The sequence below is a fragment of the Pleurodeles waltl genome, chromosome 9, assembly GCF_031143425.1.
Source record: "Pleurodeles waltl isolate 20211129_DDA chromosome 9, aPleWal1.hap1.20221129, whole genome shotgun sequence".
NCBI lineage: Eukaryota > Metazoa > Chordata > Amphibia > Caudata > Salamandridae > Pleurodeles > Pleurodeles waltl.
The window spans coordinates 928,102,568-928,118,896 of NC_090448.1; positions in this window are offsets into that span (position 1 = coordinate 928,102,568).

Below are 16,329 nucleotides of genomic sequence, written 5' to 3' on the forward strand. Positions count from 1 at the left end.
ATCTATATCAGTTAAAATTATTACACTCCCACCCTCACGGCCTGCACCATTCATTTCCTTTAAAAATTCTGCCAATGCTTTTCTTCCACTACACATTTCAAAGACACCTTCCCCATCCCGCAGCCCTATTCACAAGCTATCAGAAATTTTTTGAATTTTTTTTAATGGATTCTTACATATTTTTCTAGCAACTCTTCTTGTAGGCTCTCTTCCAATAATTTATCCGTTTTTTTATATTTCAAGTTCTGGAGATTGAGGTTTCTCCTCTCCTTCCTCTTGAGGCGTGTTACCTTTCTGCAATCTGTATGTAACCAGCCTTCCCTTTTATTGTATCTTCCAGGGTCTTTTTCTGCTTATTCCCATTTGCCTTTAATTCCAACTTTACACATTGTACCACCTGGAGGTTTGTTTATCACACCATCCCATGCTATCAGCCGGAGCTAATGCCTTGTCTTTGCTATGTTGAAAGTTAGCTAATTCTTCCAAATGTTTCTTGGAGATCCTAGTAGAAAGATGTTTAGGATAGTCTACTACCTCAAGGAGGACCCATTCTCTGTCTATACCCTCACCTTTTGAAATTTCCAAATGCAGAGAATAATGATCACTTCCCTCATACACTTTACTTCAAAGCTTTTGATCTTAACCAGGCATGCATAAAAATATAATCAATCAGGCAAAACTGCATGCCATTCTTAAATGTCTTTCTTGCTGCATTTAAAACGAACATCCCCGTTGTCCCCCAAATAGTTCACTGCATCACATGTTGCAATTTTACATGCAGGAAGTCTGGCGTTCTTAATATTATATGCTTCCCTATTTTCTTTAAACCTGGGTTCCAAATATTTCGGGTTCAGTCTATGATCCCATCAACAGAATCATGTCCTACTGATAGTGTGTCCAAATCCATTCCACATCGTCCTTAAGCCTTTTTAACTCTCTTCCATACTCTTTCATATTCCCCACTTGGATGTACATATTGATTATTGTGATAGGATTTTACCTTGGGTATCCTACATATAGGTGTACTATACAGGCCACTATCCAGTTACAGCTTACATTTATCATTGTTTTCTTTCTTGCAGCCTTTGTGGATAAAATAATTAACAGCCCCCCAGAAGGGGTCCAAGGCTCACTTTCTTAGCCTTTTATTTCACCTGCAAGAACCCATCTACAGCTGGAGGTTTGTTGCACAGCCAGGTTTTCTGCATGCAAAGGACCTCATATATTTCCAGCCTCTCTTTAAACACTTCTACCTTAAATTTTCTTAAACCCGAGATATTCAGGATAGGATCCCTAGGCTGTGGAACCCCTTTCAGCATAATCTATATTGGTCAGCCCGTTGGTCTCGTTTACAGCTGAAGTGGCCCGTTCTGTGACATAATTTAGTCCTACTGTACAAGAGAAAAAAAAGGTTAAAAAAATCACTATCTCAAATGCATCACTCTGTCTCACCATATACCTCTATCAGTCTATCCTCTAGCTCCACTCTGACTCTTCACAATCCTCATTCTATTACTTTGATCTCCAAAACAATAATTCCTATGCTCTTGCCTCCTCTACCCCTCCTGGCTCACCCCAAACCTCAGTTTACTACTATGATCTCCCAAACAACCATACTAAATTCTCCTTCACGTATCTCCGGTTTGACTTATCCCAAATCTTATTTTATTACTATGATCTCCCTAATCCCTTTCTACATACTCTTCCCTCCTCCATCGTTCCTTTACTCATCCCCAGTTTCATCTTACTACTATGTTCTCCCAATTAACACTTTCTGGTTTCTTCCCTCTTCTATCCATCCATTATTCTATTTCAATCTAACTAACAGACTCATATGTCCTCTGCTCAAATTAACTCATACCTCCCTATACTAATACTATACTTCTATATCCCTATACTAATCCATCACTAATACTTTTGGGTTCTGGAGTAGCGTGCTACTCACCCAAAAATGTCTGAGCCTTGTCAGGGTTAGTAAGAGCTATTTAAAAACAATTACAATAATTGCCTTCACTAATGATTTCCCTTCGTTCTTCTGGACTTTGTAGTGGGACCATTACTTTTAACACTCTTTTCTTGATAGTTTTTACATGTCTCCTTGTTATTAACCGTTGTTCGTCAAGGATGACTTTGCCTTTCCCAAGACCTGAGTGATGCCTGAGAAAGGGCCTGTTGAGGTTTCACCAATCTAAGATTTCTCTTTCAGATCCAAATCTGATGCCTTCTTTTAGTTCATCAACTTCTTTCACTAGCACTATCTTTACAATTTCAGAATGCAATAATACTTTAGTCACCTTGCTACCCTATGTGTCATTAGTGAGTCCTACTTGCATTAGATCTTTTGATGATGTAGCCTTTTAGCCTGGGCATTTTGACAGGGAGAATAGTAACTGAGACCAGTTCAGGATGACTATTTTCCTGTTTTTTTTAACCTTTTCTCTCTCTTTGCAAGGGCTATAAGAATACCCATATTTTTTCTTCATCTCCCCCTGTTCTCTATCAGTGTTCTATCACATTCCCCTTCTTCCCTTATATTACTTTCTGCTTTACTGATATCTCTGTTTTGGCTTGCCTGTCATTATTTACCTATCCTTTTGCTTTTAGCTTCTTCTCCTTGCTTACCAACACAACTGATCCCCTATTTCCGTAGTGGTGTGCGATCATCCCCCATACATCTTTTTATTCCTTAATTTTCCAAGTCCATCTTATTGTGGTCTCCTTGTGTGCACCTCTGTGGAATCTTGGTGGGGCTTTTTGTAGTATGTCTTATCTTCGCAGGTACACTTGTGTTCACTTTCTACATCTTTCCTTCATGTTACCCCCTCCTTTAACCTTTTCTTAGCCGTTATGAATGAGGTATATACTCCCTGTACTGGGTTCTCCCCATTTTTTTATAATTATTGGGTGTTGTAGGAAGTTGGCTCTGTATGTGCTATTTCAAAGTAAGGAATAGCATGCACAGAGTCCAAGGGTTCCCCTTAGAGGTAAAATAGTGGTAAAAATAGATAATACTAATGCTCTATTTTGTGGTAGTGTGGTCGAGCAGTAGGCTTATCCAAGGAGTAGTGTTAAGCATTTGTTGTACATACACATAGACAATAAATGAGGTACACACACTCAGAGACAAATCCAGTCAATAGGTTTTTGTATAGAAAAATATCTTTTCTTAGTTTATTTTAAGAACCACAGGTTCAAATTCCACATGTAATATCTCATTCGAAAGGTATTGCAGGTAAGTACTTTAGGAACTTCAAATCATCAAAATTGCATGTATACTTTTCAAGTTATTCACAAATAGCTGTTTTAAAAGTGGACACTTAGTGCAATTTTCACAGTTCCTAGGGGAGGTAAGTATTTGTTAGTTTTACCAGGTAAGTAAGACACTTACAGGGTTCAGTTCTTGGTCCAAGGTAGCCCACCGTTGGGGGTTCAGAGCAACCCCAAAGTCACCACACCAGCAGCTCCGGGCCGGTCAGGTGCAGAGTTCAAAGTGGTGCCCAAAACACATAGGCTAGAATGGAGAGAAGGGGGTGCCCCGGTTCCGGTCTGCTTGCAGGTAAGTACCCGCGTCTTCGGAGGGCAGACCAGGGGGGTTTTGTAGGGCACCGGGGGGGACACAAGTCCACACAGAAATTTCACCCTCAGCGGCGCGGGGGCGGCCGGGTGCAGTGTAGAAACAAGCGTCGGGTTTTCAATGTTAGTCTATGAGAGATCTCGGGATCTCTTCAGCGCTGCAGGCAGGCAAGGGGGGGATTCCTCGGGGAAACCTCCACTTGGGCAAGGGAGAGGGACTCCTGGGGGTCACTTCTCCAGTGAAAGTCCGGTCCTTCAGGTCCTGGGGGCTGCGGGTGCAGGGTCTCTCCCAGGCGTCGGGACTTGGGACTCCAAGAGTCGCGGTCAGGGGAAGCCTCGGGATTCCCTCTGCAGGCGGCGCTGTGGGGGCTCAGGGGGGACAGGTTTTGGTACTCACAGTATCAGAGTAGTCCTGGGGTCCCTCCTGAGGTGTTGGATCGCCACCAGCCGAGTCGGGGTCGCCGGGTGCAGTGTTGCAAGTCTCACGCTTCTTGCGGGGAGCTTGCAGGGTTCTTTAAAGCTGCTGGAAACAAAGTTGCAGCTTTTCTTGGAGCAGGTCCGCTGTCCTCGGGAGTTTCTTGTCTTTTCGAAGCAGGGGCAGTCCTCAGAGGATGTCGAGGTCGCTGGTCCCTTCGGAAGGCGTCGCTGGAGCAGGATCTTTGGAAGGCAGGAGACAGGCCGGTGAGTTTCTGGAGCCAAGGCAGTTGTCGTCTTCTGGTCTTCCGCTGCAGGGGTTTTCAGCTGGGCAGTCCTTCTTCTTGTTGCAGGAATCTAATTTTCTAGGGTTCAGGGTAGCCCTTAAATACTAAATTTAAGGGCGTGTTTAGGTCTGGGGGGTTAGTAGCCAATGGCTACTAGCCCTGAGGGTGGGTACACCCTCTTTGTGCCTCCTCCCAAGGGGAGGGGGTCACAATCCTAACCCTATTGGGGGAATCCTCCATCTGCAAGATGGAGGATTTCTAAAAGTTAGAGTCACCTCAGCTCAGGACACCTTAGGGGCTGTCCTGACTGGCCAGTGACTCCTCCTTGTTATTCTCATTATTTTCTCCGGCCTTGCCGCCAAAAGTGGGGCCTGGCCGGAGGGGGCGGGCAACTCCACTAGCTGGAGTGTCCTGCTGGGTTGGCACAAAGGAGGTGAGCCTTTGAGGCTCACCGCCAGGTGTGACAATTCCTGCCTGGGAGAGGTGTTAGCATCTCCACCCAGTGCAGGCTTTGTTATTGGCCTCAGAGTGACAAAGGCACTCTCCCCATGGGGCCAGCAACATGTCTCGGTTTGTGGCAGGCTGCTAAAACTAGTCAGCCTACACAGATAGTCGGTTAAGTTTCAGGGGGCACCTCTAAGGTGCCCTCTGGGGTGTATTTTACAATAAAATGTACACTGGCATCAGTGTGCATTTATTGTGCTGAGAAGTTTGATACCAAACTTCCCAGTTTTCAGTGTAGCCATTATGGTGCTGTGGAGTTCGTGTTTGACAGACTCCCAGACCATATACTCTTATGGCTACCCTGCACTTACAATGCCTAAGGTTTTGTTTAGACACTGTAGGGGTACCATGCTCATGCACTGGTACCCTCACCTATGGTATAGTGCACCCTGCCTTAGGGCTGTAAGGCCTGCTAGAGGGGTGTCTTATCTATACTGCATAGGCAGTGAGAGGCTGGCATGGCACCCTGAGGGGAGTGCCATGTCGACTTACTCGTTTTGTCCTCACTAGCACACACAAGCTGGTAGGCAGTGTGTCTGTGCTGAGTGAGAGGTCTCCAGGGTGGCATAAGACATGCTGCAGCCCTTAGAGACCTTCCTTGGCATCAGGGCCCTTGGTACTAGAAGTACCAGTTACAAGGGACTTATCTGGATGCCAGGGTCTGCCAATTGTGGATACAAAAGTACAGGTTTAGGGAAAGAACACTGGTGCTGGGGCCTGGTTAGCAGGCCTCAGCACACTTTCAATTGTAAACATAGCATCAGCAAAGGCAAAAAGTCAGGGGGCAACCATGCCAAGGAGGCATTTCCTTACACAACCCCCCCCCAAACGAAAGAGGATGAGACTAACCTTTCCCAAGAGAGTCTTCATTTTCTAAGTGGAAGAACCGGGAAAGGCCATCTGCATTGGCATGGGCAGTCCCAGGTCTGTGTTCCACTATAAAGTCCATTCCCTGTAGGGAGATGGACCACCTCAACAGTTTAGGATTTTCACCTTTCATTTGCATCAGCCATTTGAGAGGTCTGTGGTCAGTTTGAACTAGGAAGTGAGTCCCAAAGAGGTATGGTCTCAGCTTCTTCAGGGACCAAACCACAGCAAAGGCCTCCCTCTCAATGGCACTCCAACGCTGCTCCCTGGGGAGTAACCTCCTGCTAATGAAAGCAACAGGCTGGTCAAGGCCATCATCATTTGTTTGGGACAAAACTGCCCCTATCCCATGTTCAGAGGCATCAGTCTGCACAATGAACTGCTTAGAATAATCTGGAGCTTTGAGAACTGGTGCTGAGCACATTGCCTGTTTCAGGGTGTCAAAGGCCTGTTGGCAGTCCACAGTCCAGTTCACTTTCTTGGGCATTTTCTTGGAGGTGAGCTCAGTGAGGGCTGTCACAATGGATCCGTATCCCTTCACAAACCTCCTGTAGTACCCAGTCAAGCCAAGGAATGCCCTGACTTGAGTCTGGGTTTTTGGAGCTACCCAGTCCAGAATGGTCTGGATCTTGGGTTGGAGTGGCTGAACTTGGCCTCCACCTACAAGGTGTCCCAAGTAAACCACAGTTCCCTGCCCTATCTGGCATTTGGATGCCTTGATAGAGAGGCCTGCAGATTGCAGAGCCTTCAAAACCTTCCTCAGGTGGACCAGGTGATCCTGCCAGGTGGAGCTAAAGACAGCAATATCATCAAGATAAGCTGTGCTAAAGGACTCCAAGCCAGCAAGGACTTGATTCACCAACCTTTGGAAGGTGGCAGGGGCATTCTTTAAACCAAAGGGCATAACAGTAAACTGATAATGCCCATCAGGTGTGGAGAATGCTGTCTTTTCTTTTGCTCCAGGTGCCATTTTTATTTGCCAGTACCCTGCTGTCAAGTCAAAGGTACTTAGAAATTTGGCAGCACCTAATTTATCAATGAGCTCATCAGCTCTTGGAATTGGATGAGCATCTGTCTTGGTGACAGAATTGAGCCCTCTGTAGTCCACACAAAACCTCATCTCTTTCTTTCCATCTGTGGTGTGAGGTTTGGGGACTAAGACCACTGGGCTAGCCCAGGGGCTGTCAGAGCGCTCAATGACTCCCAATTCCAGCATCTTGTGGACTTCCACCTTGATGCTTTCCTTAACATGGTCAGACTGTCTAAAGATTTTGTTCTTGACAGGCATGCTGTCTCCTGTGTCCACATCATGGGTACACAGGTGTGTCTGACCAGGGGTTAAGGAGAAGAGTTCAGGAAACTGTTGTAGGACTCTCCTACAATCAGCTTGCTGTTGGCCAGAGAGGGTGTCTGAGTAGATCACTCCATCTACTGTACCATCTTTTGGGTCTGATGACAGAAGATCAGGGAGAGGTTCACTCTCTGCCTCCTGATCCTCATCTGTTACCATCAACAGATTGACATCAGCCCTGTCGTGGAAGAGTTTAAGGCGGTTTACATGGATCACCCTCTTGGGGCTCCTGCTTGTGCCCAGGTCCACCAAGTAGGTGACCTGACTCTTCCTCTCTAGTACTGGGTAAGGGCCACTCCACTTGTCCTGGAGTGCCCTGGGAGCCACAGGCTCCAGAACCCAGACTTTCTGCCCTGGTTGGAACTCAACCAGTGCAGCCTTTTGGTCATACCAAAACTTCTGGAGTTGTTGGCTGGCCTCAAGGTTTTTGGTTGCCTTTTCCATGTACTCTGCCATTCTAGAGCGAAGGCCAAGTACATAGTCCACTATGTCCTGTTTAGGCTCATGGAGAGGTCTCTCCCAGCCTTCTTTAACAAGGGCAAGTGGTCCCCTTACAGGATGACCAAACAGAAGTTCAAAGGGTGAGAACCCTACTCCCTTCTGTGGTACCTCCCTGTAAGCGAAAAGCAGACATGGCAGGAGGACATCCCATCTCCTTTTGAGTTTTTCTGGGAGCCCCATGATCATGCCCTTTAATGTCTTGTTGAATCTCTCAACCAAGCCATTAGTTTGTGGATGGTATGGTGTAGTGAATTTATAAGTCACTCCACACTCATTCCACATGTGCTTTAGGTATGCTGACATGAAGTTGGTACCTCTGTCAGACACCACCTCCTTAGGGAAACCCACTCTGGTAAAGATACCAATGAGGGCCTTGGCTACTGCAGGGGCAGTAGTCGACCTAAGGGGAATAGCTTCAGGATACCTGGTAGCATGATCCACTACTACCAGGATATACATATTTCCGGAGGCTGTGGGAGGTTCCAGTGGACCAACTATGTCCACACCCACTCTTTCAAAGGGAACCCCCACCACTGGAAGTGGAATGAGGGGGGCCTTTGGATGCCCACCTGTCTTACCACTGGCTTGACAGGTGGGGCAGGAGAGGCAAAACTCCTTAACCATGTTGGACATATTGGGCCAGTAGAAGTGGTTGACTAACCTCTCCCACGTCTTGGTTTGTCCCAAATGTCCAGCAAGGGGAATGTCATGGGCCAATGTTAGGATGAACTCTCTGAACAGCTGAGGCACTACCACTCTCCTAGTGGCACCAGGTTTGGGGTCTCTGGCCTCAGTGTACAGGAGCCCATCTTCCCAATAGACCCTATGTGTTCCATTTTTCTTGCCTTTGGACTCTTCAGCAGCTTGCTGCCTAAGGCCTTCAAGAGAGGGACAGGTTTCTTGTCCCTTACACAGCTCTTCCCTTGAGGGTCCCCCTGGGCCTAAGAGCTCAACCTGATAAGGTTCAAGCTCCAAAGGCTCAGTTCCCTCAGAGGGCAGAACTTCTTCCTGAGAAGAGAGGTTCCCTTTCTTTTGCTGTGTTGCAGTGGGTTTCCCAACTGACTTTCCTGTTCTCTTGGTAGGCTGGGCCATTTTTCCAGACTCCAGCTCTACTTTTTCACCCTGTGCCTTGCATTGTGCTCTTGTTTTCACACACACCAGTTCAGGGATACCCAGCATTGCTGCATGGGTTTTTAGCTCTACCTCAGCCCATGCTGAGGACTCCAGGTCATTTCCAAGCAGACAGTCCACTGGGATATTTGAGGAGACCACCACCTGTTTCAGGCCATTGACCCCTCCCCATTCTAAAGTAACCATTGCCATGGGATGTACTTTTCTCTGATTGTCAGCGTTGGTGACTGTGTAAGTTTTTCCAGTCAGGTATTGGCCAGGGGAAACCAGTTTCTCTGTCACCATGGTGACACTGGCACCTGTATCCCTCAGGCCCTCTATTCTAGTCCCATTAATTAAGAGTTGCTGTCTGTATTTTTGCAGGTTAGGCGGCCAGACAGCTAGTGTGGCTAAATCCACCCCACCCTCAGAAACTAGAGTAGCTTCAGTGTGGACCCTGATTTGCTCTGGGCACACTGTTGATCCCACTTGGAGACTAGCCATACCAGTGTTACCTGGATGGGAGTTTGGAGTGGAACCTTTCTTGGGACAGGCCTTGTCTCCAGTTTGGTGTCCATGCTGTTTACAGCTATGACACCAGGCCTTTTTGGGATCAAAGTTTTTACCCTTGTACCCATTGTTTTGTGAAGAGGCTCTGGGCCCACCCTCCTGTGCAGGTTTTTGGGGGCCTGTAGAAGACTCTTTACTATTTTTAGTTTTGGTTGTCTCATCACCCTTCTGCTGGGGAGTCTTTGTGACCCCTTTCTTTTGGTCACCCCCTGTTGAAGTCTTGGACACCCTTGTCTTGACCCAATGGTCCGCCTTCTTTCCCAATTCTTGGGGAGAAATTGGTCCTAGGTCTACCAGATGCTGATGCAGTTTATCATTGAAACAATTACTTAACAGGTGTTCTTTCACAAATAAATTGTACAGCCCATCATAATTACTTACACCACTGCCTTGAATCCAACCATCTAGTGTTTTCACTGAGTAGTCAACAAAGTCAACCCAGGTCTGGCTCGAGGATTTTTGAGCCCCCCTGAACCTAATCCTGTACTCCTCAGTGGAGAATCCAAAGCCCTCAATCAGGGTACCCTTCATGAGGTCATAAGATTCTGCATCTTGTCCAGAGAGTGTGAGGAGTCTATCCCTACACTTTCCTGTGAACATTTCCCAAAGGAGAGCACCCCAGTGAGATCTGTTCACTTTTCTGGTTACACAAGCCCTCTCAAAAGCTGTGAACCATTTGGTGATGTCATCACCATCTTCATATTTAGTTACAATCCCTTTGGGGATTTTCAACATGTCAGGAGAATCTCTGACCCTATTTATGTTGCTGCCACCATTGATGGGTCCTAGGCCCATCTCTTGTCTTTCCCTCTCTATGGCTAGGATCTGTCTTTCCAAAGCCAACCTTTTGGCCATCCTGGCTAACTGGATGTCCTCTTCACTGGAGTTATCCTCAGTGATTTCAGAGTTGTTGGTCCCTCCTGTGAGGGAACCAGCATCCCTGACTATTATTTGTGGAGTCAGGGCTTGAGAAGCCCTGCTCTCCCTAAGTAGGACTGGAGGGGGGGAATTTCCCTCCAAGTCACTATCTTCATCCTCTGAGTTGCCATCCTCAGAGGGGTTGGCCTTTTCAAACTCTGCCAAAAGCTCCTGGAGCTGTACTTTGGTAGGTTTGGGGCCCATTGCTATTTTCTTTAGTTTACAGAGTGACCTTAGCTCTCTCATCTGTAGATGGAGGTAAGGTGTGGTGTCGAGTTCCACCACATTCACATCTGTGCTAGACATTATGCTTCTAAAAGTTGGAATACTTTTTAAGAAACTAAAACTGGTTCTAGAATCTAATTCAAACTTTTACAAACTTTTAAACTCTAAAAGAAATGCTAAACAGGATCTAACACAAGGCCCTAGCAGGTCTTTTAAGAATTTAGAAAACTTTTCAAATTGCAAAAATCAATTTCTAATGACAATTTTGGAATTTGTCGTGTGATCAGGTATTGGCTGAGTAGTCCAGCAAATGCAAAGTCTTGTACCCCACCGCTGATCCACCAATGTAGGAAGTTGGCTCTGTATGTGCTATTTCAAAGTAAGGAATAGCATGCACAGAGTCCAAGGGTTCCCCTTAGAGGTAAAATAGTGGTAAAAATAGATAATACTAATGCTCTATTTTGTGGTAGTGTGGTCGAGCAGTAGGCTTATCCAAGGAGTAGTGTTAAGCATTTGTTGTACATACACATAGACAATAAATGAGGTACACACACTCAGAGACAAATCCAGTCAATAGGTTTTTGTATAGAAAAATATCTTTTCTTAGTTTATTTTAAGAACCACAGGTTCAAATTCCACATGTAATATCTCATTCAAAAGGTATTGCAGGTAAGTACTTTAGGAACTTCAAATCATCAAAATTACATGTATACTTTTCAAGTTATTCACAAATAGCTGTTTTAAAAGTGGACACAGTGCAATTTTCACAGTTCCTAGGGGAGGTAAGTATTTGTTAGTTTTACCAGGTAAGTAAGACACTTACAGGGTTCAGTTCTTGGTCCAAGGTAGCCCACCGTTGGGGGTTCAGAGCAACCCCAAAGTCACCACACCAGCAGCTCCGGGCCGGTCAGGTGCAGAGTTCAAAGTGGTGCCCAAAACACATAGGCTAGAATGGAGAGAAGGGGGTGCCCCGGTTCCGGTCTGCTTGCAGGTAAGTACCCGCGTCTTCGGAGGGCAGACCAGGGGGGTTTTGTAGGGCACCGGGGGGGACACAAGTCCACACAGAAATTTCACCCTCAGCGGCGCGGGGGCGGCCGGGTGCAGTGTAGAAACAAGCGTCGGGTTTTCAATGTTAGTCTATGAGAGATCTCGGGATCTCTTCAGCGCTGCAGGCAGGCAAGGGGGGGATTCCTCGGGGAAACCTCCACTTGGGCAAGGGAGAGGGACTCCTGGGGGTCACTTCTCCAGTGAAAGTCCGGTCCTTCAGGTCCTGGGGGCTGCGGGTGCAGGGTCTCTCCCAGGCGTCGGGACTTGGGACTCCAAGAGTCGCGGTCAGGGGAAGCCTCGGGATTCCCTCTGCAGGCGGCGCTGTGGGGGCTCAGGGGGGACAGGTTTTGGTACTCACAGTATCAGAGTAGTCCTGGGGTCCCTCCTGAGGTGTTGGATCGCCACCAGCCGAGTCGGGGTCGCCGGGTGCAGTGTTGCAAGTCTCACGCTTCTTGCGGGGAGCTTGCAGGGTTCTTTAAAGCTGCTGGAAACAAAGTTGCAGCTTTTCTTGGAGCAGGTCCGCTGTCCTCGGGAGTTTCTTGTCTTTTCGAAGCAGGGGCAGTCCTCAGAGGATGTCGAGGTCGCTGGTCCCTTCGGAAGGCGTCGCTGGAGCAGGATCTTTGGAAGGCAGGAGACAGGCCGGTGAGTTTCTGGAGCCAAGGCAGTTGTCGTCTTCTGGTCTTCCGCTGCAGGGGTTTTCAGCTGGGCAGTCCTTCTTCTTGTTGCAGGAATCTAATTTTCTAGGGTTCAGGGTAGCCCTTAAATACTAAATTTAAGGGCGTGTTTAGGTCTGGGGGGTTAGTAGCCAATGGCTACTAGCCCTGAGGGTGGGTACACCCTCTTTGTGCCTCCTCCCAAGGGGAGGGGGTCACAATCCTAACCCTATTGGGGGAATCCTCCATCTGCAAGATGGAGGATTTCTAAAAGTTAGAGTCACCTCAGCTCAGGACACCTTAGGGGCTGTCCTGACTGGCCAGTGACTCCTCCTTGTTATTCTCATTATTTTCTCCGGCCTTGCCGCCAAAAGTGGGGCCTGGCCGGAGGGGGCGGGCAACTCCACTAGCTGGAGTGTCCTGCTGGGTTGGCACAAAGGAGGTGAGCCTTTGAGGCTCACCGCCAGGTGTGACAATTCCTGCCTGGGAGAGGTGTTAGCATCTCCACCCAGTGCAGGCTTTGTTATTGGCCTCAGAGTGACAAAGGCACTCTCCCCATGGGGCCAGCAACATGTCTCGGTTTGTGGCAGGCTGCTAAAACTAGTCAGCCTACACAGATAGTCGGTTAAGTTTCAGGGGGCACCTCTAAGGTGCCCTCTGGGGTGTATTTTACAATAAAATGTACACTGGCATCAGTGTGCATTTATTGTGCTGAGAAGTTTGATACCAAACTTCCCAGTTTTCAGTGTAGCCATTATGGTGCTGTGGAGTTCGTGTTTGACAGACTCCCAGACCATATACTCTTATGGCTACCCTGCACTTACAATGCCTAAGGTTTTGTTTAGACACTGTAGGGGTACCATGCTCATGCACTGGTACCCTCACCTATGGTATAGTGCACCCTGCCTTAGGGCTGTAAGGCCTGCTAGAGGGGTGTCTTATCTATACTGCATAGGCAGTGAGAGGCTGGCATGGCACCCTGAGGGGAGTGCCATGTCGACTTACTCGTTTTGTCCTCACTAGCACACACAAGCTGGTAGGCAGTGTGTCTGTGCTGAGTGAGAGGTCTCCAGGGTGGCATAAGACATGCTGCAGCCCTTAGAGACCTTCCTTGGCATCAGGGCCCTTGGTACTAGAAGTACCAGTTACAAGGGACTTATCTGGATGCCAGGGTCTGCCAATTGTGGATACAAAAGTACAGGTTTAGGGAAAGAACACTGGTGCTGGGGCCTGGTTAGCAGGCCTCAGCACACTTTCAATTGTAAACATAGCATCAGCAAAGGCAAAAAGTCAGGGGGCAACCATGCCAAGGAGGCATTTCCTTACAGGTGTCTAGAAACATATAATGTTAATGCCCTTTCCTCTTTAGCGATGGTTTCACTATCTTGCTCTTGTGCTTCCTGGGTCTTAGATTCCCCACTTTCCTCTACAAGTCGTATTACATTTGGCATTAGATGTTTGTTTTTTTGCTTTAGCTCTCGGGCAATTGACCCCAGATAAGTATTCTGAGATTTTAAAATGTCATTATTTAACACTGTCACCTCAAAGATTGCTTGCAAGGTATTTTGCATAATTAACATTATATCTAGTAATGAGGCTGAGGGAGTAGCTGTGACTTAGATTTAAAGTAGAATGTTGATCAGACCCTCCAACTTCTTCCTTTGCCAACCCAAGACTCTGATCCAGTATATCACCAGGTGCATCCCTATTTTCATAGCCTGGCCTCTTTTCCCCCACTTCATCTCTTGCACTCCCTATTACATAATCTTACGAAGTCCTATTGTCCAGTAGGGAGAACAACCATGGGGAGGAGGATAGTCTAGACTATGGCAAAAGTTGATTTCCTTCTGTGAAGTCTTAATTGTTAATACTCGGCATGCACAGATTCAGACTGCTAACTTTCACTCCTCATGTCACTGCCACTCTTAACTCTCTCTCTTAAATGTGACAAGTCAATCTGTGCTTGTGTTTCTTTAAAATGTTTGTCCACAAAGTCTTTGATTGACTTAGATACTGATTGCCCTCCTGTCTCTGTTAATGGCGGGCTCTTTTTTAGTTTCTTCTTTAACTCTCCCTGTAAATGATTCCTTGCTTCTGTCATTTGCTCCACTGATTCACCTATTTGCAGCTCACTCTGATTGCCTTTTCTTTCCTCCTTTCATGTTTGTAGATTATGTCCTTGAATCAGTTTGTTTCTTGTGGGGGCCATACTGTTGGCCTTTAACTTCAGCTCCATAAAACATTTATTTACTCTCACTGACAATTTTCAAATGGGAGCTGAGGTCTACGGAGCTTAGCCCATATATCCCAACTGACCAATGTGTCCACTGCAACACTATATGAGAAATAATATCGCTAAATCACTCGTATGCTCACAAAACAGTATGTACTTACCTTATCCTCCTGACTTACTATGTGCAAAGCTGCCACCACTCAACTGCTCACACCAGTGTAATAGCTGCAGGTACTCCTCAACTTCTGCAGTTCCCAAGTTCCTCCTAGCATAGAGTGTAGAAATTGCAAAGTTTATGTCCTTCCATGAGCCTGTCTCCAGATATGCCTGAGGTAAAGTAATTGTGTTAACTGCCTTTGACAGTGAATTGACCATAAATTGTACTTGGGTTGTGCTTAAAATGTGCCCTTCACAGGCCACGCCCCAACTCATTCTGGCTCCCTAAATTCATTAGGCTCAGAAGTTGCATGATGCCTCAGAGCACCAAAAATGATGTTAGTTTTGCATCCAGATCTTTCTCCACCACTAGTGCCACCAGAAGGCTCTAATTACAGCACAGCAACCATTCTTTAATATTAGTTTGTCTGCCAGTTAGTTGACTTGAGCTGCTATCCCCCCCTACTGCTTCTCCTCACACTTGCAGGGCTATGAGCCATAAAGAGACCCATCGGCGAGTGACCCCTTGTGGGGGAGAAAATTAAAGAATAATCATACTGGTGATTTAGCAGAGCTCCTCTGCTTTAGAGCATCTCTGAAAGGTGCTAAAAGCTACTGCGTCTCGGCTTCAAAGATTCGTGGCATCTCCAGGTTGCACATAGTGGGGCGGCAGGAGCACAGTAGTGTCAACACTAGCATTAGGTTGTCAGGGGCTGGGTGCAAACTGTCAAAATTTGTACTGCTGTGGGTCCAGCATTCAGCCTACTAAATGGCTTCAGACTCTACACTGGATGACATTTGCCAGATCCTTCCAGGAAGCAGCGTCTACTGATGAAAAACCTTGAAGACTCTTTGGATCAATACAAACAGGACCAGCTTGGCAGACTTCTCCTTCTAAAAGCCACCTGGCCTCTTCCCTCCATCACAAGAGTGTTGCTTCAACAATTTGACAGAGAGTTGCATTTAACTCCAATAGGAAACCCTACACTGCCTGCAGGACTCCCAAATCCTGTGTTATGAGTAATCAGTTATGGAGAAAGAAACAAATTCTGCCTCCCCCAAATTGAGATGTGAAGAAGGGACATCCCTTACCTTGAAAGCTGGCAGTAGAGGTTGTTCTGAGCATCCTTCCTCTGTGAAATCATTCTCTTAAGCCTCTCACTCAAGACGAGAAGAAAGAGAGAAGTTCCTATTAGCGAGTCATTCCAAATTGTGAAGCAGCACTTGGTTTGCCCTATATAGGGGCCTGGAAAGGTGAGATGACTGGTGGATCAACCTTTACCTCAACCAGCCGTTTCAAAAAGGTGAGATTGAAAAACCATCCTAAGGGCGACTGTGCCTTCTCTAAAACTAAATAGTTAAGAAATCTTATAATTTACCTTACAAAGGGATCACCAAAGAGCAAGCCTGCAGCTGAGGGCCCTGCTTCAATAGTTGCCTTAGGATCAATCTACAGAAGGACAGAGCAGGGAAATTCAGAGGAAAGGGTGTGATTGTTACTTCCCAGCAAACTAATGGCTCTTTGAGCCCAGCTGGCCAGAATGTCTGTATACATAGGGGAATTCTGCTGTTTTGTGGTGAAGGCTAGATCTGAAAATGTTGCCATTGGATGAGAGGCATCAAGCAATTTGTCCTGACATGATTTCCTGGATCGATCTATGCCTTTTTTTTAGGGGGGGGGGCCTTGCTAATTTTTCCAAAAAGGTGTAAAGTTTAGGGTCTATGTAGGGTGTGAGTGCTTGGAGGAAAGGTTGTGGGCATTCCACCGTAAGCTTATTCCTGTTCTCCGTAGGGAATGGTTCCGCAGACAAGTTTGAATGAACAATGTTGTCTAAGGAGGTGGTGTCTTTTCAGAAGGGCAAGAATGAACTAGGTCCTCAGGATCAACTGTGTCATGCAACAGGTATGATGATGGATTTG